The sequence below is a fragment of the Gossypium arboreum genome, chromosome 11 (genome assembly GCF_025698485.1).
Source record: "Gossypium arboreum isolate Shixiya-1 chromosome 11, ASM2569848v2, whole genome shotgun sequence".
NCBI lineage: Eukaryota > Viridiplantae > Streptophyta > Magnoliopsida > Malvales > Malvaceae > Gossypium > Gossypium arboreum.
In genome coordinates this window covers 108,946,882-108,955,470 of record NC_069080.1, presented here as the reverse complement: position 1 = coordinate 108,955,470, position 8,589 = coordinate 108,946,882, and positions in this window count along the sequence as shown.

Below are 8,589 nucleotides of genomic sequence, written 5' to 3'. Positions count from 1 at the left end.
CTTGTAGCTTCAATCTACTCCCATGTAACTTCAAGGATATGAGATTTATGGCTTCGATCTTCTCTGCAACTTCAGGAAGATAAGATCTACAACTTCAATCCGCTCTTCTACCGCTTCAATGAGATAAGGTTTGTGGTCTTTTCTTCTGCGACTTTATAAAGGTAAGATCTGATATCTTCAGGGAGACGAAATCTGATGTCTTCAATCAGCTCCAATCTTTATTCTTTACTCGACATGTAATCCTGAGCTCAACTCACTTCTCGCAATATGAGCTGACTCTTTTTTAAAAAATAGACATTAAAAATAGAAATTGAGAATAGCTCAACACGTGAGCCAAGGCTCAACTCACCTCTCGCAATATGAGTTGACTCTTTTTTTTTTAAAAAAAAGACATTAAAAACAGAAATTGAGAATAGCTCAGCACGTGAGCCAAGGCTCAACTCACCTCTCGCAATATGAGTTGATTTTTGAAAACGTAATTGAAAAACAGGAATTGAAAATACCTTGACGTGTGAGCCAAGGCTCAACTCACTTCTCGCCATATGAGTTAATTTTTGAAAACAGACATTAAAAACAGAAATTGAAATACCTCAGCGTGTGAGCCAAGGTTCAACTCACCTTTCGCAATATGAGCTGATTTTTTTGAAAAATAGATATTAAAATAGAATTTGAAAATACATTGGCATGTCCTGAGGCTCAACTCACCTCTCACAATATAAGTTGATTTTTTTTATGAACAGAAATTAAAATTACTTCTGCGTGTCCTGAGGCTCAACTTATCTCTCGCAATATGATTTGATTTTTTTGAAAGACAGAAATTGAAAATACCTCAACGCATCTTGAGGCTCAACTCACCTCTAGCAATATGAGTTGATTTTTTGAAAACAGAAATAAAAACATCAAAATACCAAAAGATGTCATCGGTGGAACTCAGGTGTCTTTTCCTTTGATTTATGACAGCTATCATCACATCCTCTTGCTCTACTGGAGTACCTGTATATGTCTTGCATGATGTTATCATGATATGCACATGTTTGTCTTAAATGCCTTTATGCCTACATGATTTTACTATGCGCCTTAGGCATGTTTGTCGTATGTCTTTTTTCGTCACGATTTTTGTGATGATCTGCATTCATTACTTCGGCTCTTGACTTTCTCTTTAGGCCCTGTACCCATCCTCAAGCTTCACGAACAACCTGTGTTTCTCAAATATCACTCTTTTGCCCCTGGTTGAACTTTGTCCTTGCTTTGAGGCTCTTCTACTTATCAAATTCTTATCCGGGTAATGCTTAACATTCCTTTTGTTTAGAGTATGTCATTTCACTATTTATCATTCCACATAATGAGATGCATGAAAATGGTCAGGTAGGGACAAAAGGAATACCTCACATTTATTTATTTCAAATGTAGCAAACAAAGAAAGTTAATAAATGATAGTAAAAAGTGTCATAAAGCGAAAGGAGATCTCATTCAGCGGATACAAATGCTTAGATTTTCAACGTATGAACTCTTCCACGTTTCTTAATCAAGAATCTTTTCAAGCATGGCTTCTTGCGTAGAAGATCTCGAGCTTTCAGAAATGCTTCAAATACTATAGTCTCGCTGTTTGACCTACCGTTCAAAACGCCTTGCTTTTTAAGCCTAGTGTTTGCTTCATTAGAACGCCCTTCTGGGTTTTCATCCTAATCTTTTGTGTTAATCAAGATGCCCTTTTCGGGTTTTCACCTTGATCCTTTTTTTTAGGCATAATAGTTCTTCACAGCATCTGAATTCATTGGATTAGGTAACTCCTTCCTATCCATCTCAGTGAGAATCAAAGCTCTAACCGAGAATGCCTTCTTTACGATGTATGGTCCTTCCCAATTTGGTGCCCATTTTCTTCGCAGGTCTTTTTGTATTGGGAGAATCTTTCTCAGCAAGAGTTCTCCTTCGTGGAATTCTTTTGGCCGTACTTTCTTGTCATGGGTCGTGATCATACTTTCTTGTCATGGGCCGTGATCATTCTCTTCTGGTACATCTGTCCATGACAGATTGCCTTCAAACGTTTTCTTTGATAAGGTTTAACTGGTCATATCGAGCTCGAACCCACTCTGCTTCCTCTAGTTTTGACTCCATTAAGACTCGTAGAGAGGGGATCTCAATTTCAATAGGTAGCACGGCTTCCATTCCATAGACCAGAGAGAAAGGAGTTGCTCCCGTAGATGTCCGTACAGATGTACGATATGCATACAAAGCGAATGGTAATTTCTCATGCCAGTCCTTATATGTCTCTTTCATTTTTCCAATAATCTTCTTAATATTCTTGTTGGCCGCTTCAACAGCTCCGTTCATTTTCGGGCGATAGGGTGATGAGTTATAATGCTTTATTTGAAATTGCTCACACACTTCCTTTATCATCTTGTTGTTCAGATTCAAGGCGTTATCTGAAATGATTCTTTCAGGCAAACCATATCGACAAATGATTTCTTTTTTCAAAAACTTGCAAACTGCAGTCTTTGTCACATTGGCAAATGAAGCGGCTTCTATCCATTTTGTGAAGTAATCAATAACCACAAAAATGAACCGGTGTCCATTAGAAGCTTTTGGGGTAATTGGCCCTATAACATCCATGCCCCACATAGAAAAAGGCCATGGAGAAGTCATGACATGAAGGGGCGAAGGGGCTACATGAATTTTATCGCCATAAATTTGACAGTTGTGGCATTTTCTTGCATAACTAATGCAGTCACTTTCCATCGTCAGCCAGTAATAACCGAGTCTCATAATCTTCCTGGTCATAGTGAAACCATTAGCATGTGTCTCACAAATTCCCTTATGGACATCTTCAAGTATTTTTCTGGCTTCAATAGCATCTACGCATCTCAAGAGCACTTGATCTTTTCCTCTTTTGTACAGAATGTCCCCATCAAGAACAAATCCTATTGCCATTCTTCTGATTGTTCTTTTATCGTTCTCATTTGCTTGTTCGGGATTCTTTTGATTCTTGACATATTCTAAGATGTCATGGAACCATGGCCGTCCATCTGGCTCTTTTTCAATGCTGAAACAATGTGCAAAGATTTCATATATGCTCATTTGAAGAGGCATTATTTCTGTTTCTCTGTTTGCTTTGAACATTGAAGCCAAAGTGGCCAGGGCATCAGCCAATCGGTTTTCTTCTCGTGGGAAGTAATTAAAAGTTACTTCTTTGAATTCTTTAATCAGTCTTGCCATTAGATCGCTGTATTTAACTAGTTTCGAATCTCTCACTTCTCAATCTCCACAGATTTGGTAAATCACCAACGTTGAGTCCCCGTACACCTCTAGAATTTTGACATTTCGTTCAATAGCTGCGCGAAGTCCCATGATACAAGCCTCATATTCCGCTATGTTATTGGTACAGAAGAAGTTCAATCTGGCGGTGAATGGATAATGGTTCCCTTCTGATGATATCAAGACTGCTCCAATCCCATGCCCCAATGCGTTCGATACACCATCAAAGCTTATCTTCCATGACTTCTTTTTTGATGACTCCCACTCTTTTTCTGTAATGCACATCAAATCTTCATCCGGGAAATCAAACCTCAATGGCTCGTATTCATCCGTTGTTCGAGTTGTTAAGAAGTCAGCTATTGCACTTCCTTTTATCGAATTTTGACTCACATAGATGATGTCGTACTCCGATAGTAAGATCTGCCACCGTGCCATTCTTCCTGAAAGTGCAGGTGATTCCATCATGTACTTTATTAGGTCCAGCTTTGAAATTAACCATGTCATATGATACAACATATATTGCTTGAGTCACCGAACTACCCAAACCAAAGCGCAACAGAATTTTTCAATTGACGAGTACTTTGCCTCATACTCTGTGAACTTTTTGCTGAGATAGTAAATTGCCTTTTCTCTTTTCCCTGACTCATCATGTTGCCCCAGTACGCAACACATTGAATTTTTAAACATAGTCAGATACAATATTAACGGTCTTCCTGGAGTTGGAGGTAGTCTTCCTGGAGTTGGAGGTACTAACATCGGGGGACTAGAAAAATACTGTTTTATCCTGTCAAAAGCCACTTAGCACTCTTCGTTCCATTCTTCCGGATTATGTTTTCGAATGAGTCAAAAAATTGGGTCACACTGGTTGGTAAGTTGAGCAATGAACCGAGCGATGTAGTTCAACCTCCTTAAAAATCCTCTGACTTCTTTTTGCGTGCGCGGAAGTGGTAGTTCTTGTATGGCTTTTGTCTTATCTAGATCAACTTCAATGCCTCTCTCGCTGACGATGAAGCCTAGAAATTTCCCCGAGGTAGCCCCAAACTTACATTTGGCTGGATTAAGCTTCAGCTGGAACTTTCTCAGTCTTTCGAACAACTTCCTGAGGTTCTCAACATGCTCTCTTTCCCCCTTGGATTTGGCGATCATATCATCGACGTAGACTTCTATTTCTTTGTGCATCATGTCATGAAACAACATCACCATGGCCCTCTTATATGTTGCCCCAGCGTTCTTTAGTCCGAACGGCATCACCTTATAACAGAATGTTCCCCATATCATTACGAAAGTAGTTTTCTCCATATCTTCAGGAGCCATCTTTATCTGATTATAACCCGAGAATTCATCCATGAATGAAAACAACGAATGTTTGGCTTATTATCCACCAATGTATCGATGTGTGGCAAAGAAAAATTATCTTTATGACTCACTCGATTCAAATTGCGATAATCCACACACATTCGTACCTTGCCGTCTTTCTTCGGTATTGGGACTATGTTAGCTACCCATTGTGGGTACTTGGAGACTTGTAAGAAGCCAGCATCAAATTGTTTCTTGACTTCTTCTTTTATCTTTAAAAGTATTTCTGGTCTCATTCGTCTTAGTTTTTGTTGAATGGGTTTGCATTCTGGTTTCAGTGGGAGTCTGTGGACCACTACATCCTCATCCAATCCTGGCATGTCCTGATACGACCATGCAAATACATCTTTATACTCATGAAGCAAAGCGATCAAATCATGTTTCGTGTTATCTGAAATGGAGGTCCCGATCTTCACTTCTTGCCTCTTTTCTTCATTTCTCAAGTTTACTATCTCAACAGATTCTTGATGAGGTAGAACCTATTTATCTTCTTGTTCTACCATTCTTAGTAAGTCAGGAGACGAGACATAGTCTTCAACATTTTCCTCAGCTTCGAACTCTCCTAAACAAATAGCTTTCTCAAAATTGATTTCAAGATTTGTAACGGGTTTGTTCATGTCATTAATATCTGAGCACCTGAAAGTTGAATGGAAAAGAAAACTATAGAGGAGCATCAAAGTATGGGGATCAACAAGCATTATGATGTGAGATATATGCAATGACAGGCTGTGAGAAGAGGGAAAAAATTATGAAGTTAATGAGAATGAAAAGACCATGACAAAATGCATCTCCATTGATATTCATTTAAATGATAAAGAGCAAGTCATAAGCTCTTACAAAAGAATCCCTACTATTACTTAGGGACACACAAAAAGAAGAGTGTTAACATTGAGCATTACTCTGGAGAAGACTTAGAAACTACAAGGAGGTCCACAGCAGTCCAATTGTTCAAAACGAATCTAGGAGGACAAAGGCGTATCATTGAAACATCTTTAGTTGCATCATCTCCTTTGTCAATGACATTTATACTGACATTCTGAAGAACCCTTTCAATCGATAACAGCTTGCTTCGTGGATTATCTTGCCCGGGGTATATCATTCTTGCAGATAAAAATGTTTTTGTCAAAGGAGGGTACATTATGGGCTCTCATTCTAATTCTCGGCCTAAGGCTCTTGTAATCCGCCTTTCTCGATCTTTCTGCAACTGTTTTCTCCTTTGTCGCATATCCGGTTCGAACCCTAAACCATATCGAGCCTTATTAGGCATAGGTTTGAGAGCTCTAACTATCCCTTGCTGATATCTTCCCAAACCTTTCCTCGCTCGGGCTCCTTTTCCCACAGTTAGCTTGATTCCTATTTTGGTATTCCTTGACAGCTTAGGCATGAGAATTCTATTTCCTTCAGCAACAAACGTAACATTGATAAATTCGAGGGATCGAAAGGAACATTCTACTACATCTTTGCTTACTTCGAGGTATGGTGCATCAGCAAAGATAGATGCGACAATGTCTTCTTCACCTGCGATAGTGACCAAACAGCCATCCATGATAAACTTTACTTTTTGATGAAGAGATGAAGGAGCTGCCCCAGCAGAATGGATCCAGGGCCTTCCTAAAAGGCAGTTATATAAGGGTGTAATGTCCATGACCTGGAACTCGATGTCATATATATAAGGGCCCACTTCTAGAGGAATTTCGATTTTTCTTATAACTTCTCGTCTTATCCTATCGAATGCTCTTACTGTGGAGTGACAAGACCTTAGATAAGACAGATCAATTGGAATTTTAGAAAGTGTAGCCAAAGGAATGACATTGAGTGTAGACCCATTATCAATGAATACATTCGGTATTATGTAACCCTTACAACGAGTTGTGATGTGCAATACTTTTACGGAGCCCCTACCATTTGGCGGTATTTCATCATCACTGAAAGAAATAAAATTATCCGCATTCAGGTTATTCACCCACCTATCAAGCTTTTCGACATATATATTTCTTGCCACATAAGCTTGATTTAACACCTTCAGCAAAGTATTTCAATGTGGTTCTGATTTCAACAGTAGGGATAATATCGAGATTCATGCCAGTTGATTGTCAGAAGCGCATACTTCTCCCTCATTGGCCTCTTTGTTAAAGATCTCAATCTCCTTGTTGTCCATCATGTCTTGAAGTAACTTTCTAAATTCCTCACAAGACTGAATGTCATGCCCTTCAATACCATGGAAGTCACAAAAACATTGACTTTTTATACTTCCTTCTTTAAAAATTCTGTAGGGGCGACAGAACAGCCCTTTTCAACCATCACCTTCCATATCTTCTATAAAGGTGTCTTTATTGAAGAAACGCAGCTTTTGGTTCGCCACTTGTCTTCCTTGGTCACCGCGCTCACATTCCCTTCAGTATGGTTAGGGAACGGATTTCCAGTTGTATTGCTAGTACCATCAAATCGTAAGATGCCTGCATCAATGAGGCCTTGAACCTTCCTTTTAAATGCCAGACAATTTTCTGTAGAATGCCCCTGGTTTCCAGCGTGGTACATGCAACTGGCATTAGGATCGTACCATTTTGGGTATGGAGGCTTCAAGGGTGCCATATAATGTGGGGATATTGATTGTTTTTCCAACAGTTTAAGGTATAACTCTCCATATGACACGGGAATTAGGGTGAACTGGGGTTTTTCAAGGTTGGATCTTGTCGGTCTTTGTTCATCTTTAGGTTGGCTTTGAGCTGGCATGGTATTCTGTGGGAACGTAATGATTGGTCTTTGGTTATTTGTAGCGTAGACGGGGTAAGAAGGGTAATAAGGTGGTGCTTGATAGAAAGGGCTTTGGGGAGGAAAATAGAAATTTGGAGGTGGGCGATATCGAAGTCGTGACTAGGTTGGATACGGATTAGAAGTGTAGTGATTCTCAATTCCCACCATATAGGCTTCTGCCTCTTTTTTCTTTACAGGTGCTACCCTTTTCGAGCTCTCGGAACTTCCATCCTTCCACTTTTGATGGCATTTTCTATAAGTTCCCCGGATATTACAATATCTGCGAAGTCTTTCGTGACACTTCCTACCAACTTATCAAAAAATGGTGCTTTCAAAGTGTTGATGAAGAGGACCGTTATTTCAGTTTTGGTCAATAGGGGTTCTACTTGGGCTGAGATATCCCTCCATCTTTGCACGTATTGCCTAAAAGTCTCCGTTGGCTTCTTTTCCATCATCTGCAGAGTTAGTCAATCAGGCACCATGTCAGATACATGCTTGTATTGTTCGCAAAATGCTGATGCCAAGTCTTTCCATGATCGGATCCTTTCTCTACTAAGTTGATTATACCATCGAAGGGCCGATCCGACCAAGCTATCTTGGAAACAGTGTATTAGTAATTCATCTTCATTCACGTAACCAGCCATCTTCCAGCAAAACATGACAAGGTGTGCCTTTGGACATTTCGTTCCATCATATTTTTCAAAATCGGGCACTTTAAATTTTGGAGGCAGAACCAGATCGGGCACCAAACTGAGCTCTTTGGCATTCAATGCAGAGAAGGCTTCAGTACCTTCTATCGCTTTGAGTCTTTCTTCCAAACTCCTATACTTATCCTGAACATCATGATCATCCATTTTCAACCTGGCTATCTCTATCGGGTCATCCAAATCTAGAACATTGGGATCAGCAGGATTAGCTCCTGGGTTTGATACGAATGTACCTTGCCCTAGATAAGTAGGTGATACAATTCGTTGCTCGAGGCTTGCAGGTTCCCTTTGAGAATATTCTCTTTGCGTTGCGTATGCATGAGGTGGAGTGAATCCTAGGGGATAGAGTGGATTCTGATCATGATTAGTTCTTAGCTGAGGCTCCATAGTGTCAGGGCTTTGCATAGGTCCCTTTTCTTTGACCAAAGCTGTCATCATCTCCATCATTTTGGCCATCTGATCTCTTTGCTTGAGCGATTCCTCTCGAGATCTTAACATCAAATCTCTTGCTTTTTGTTGT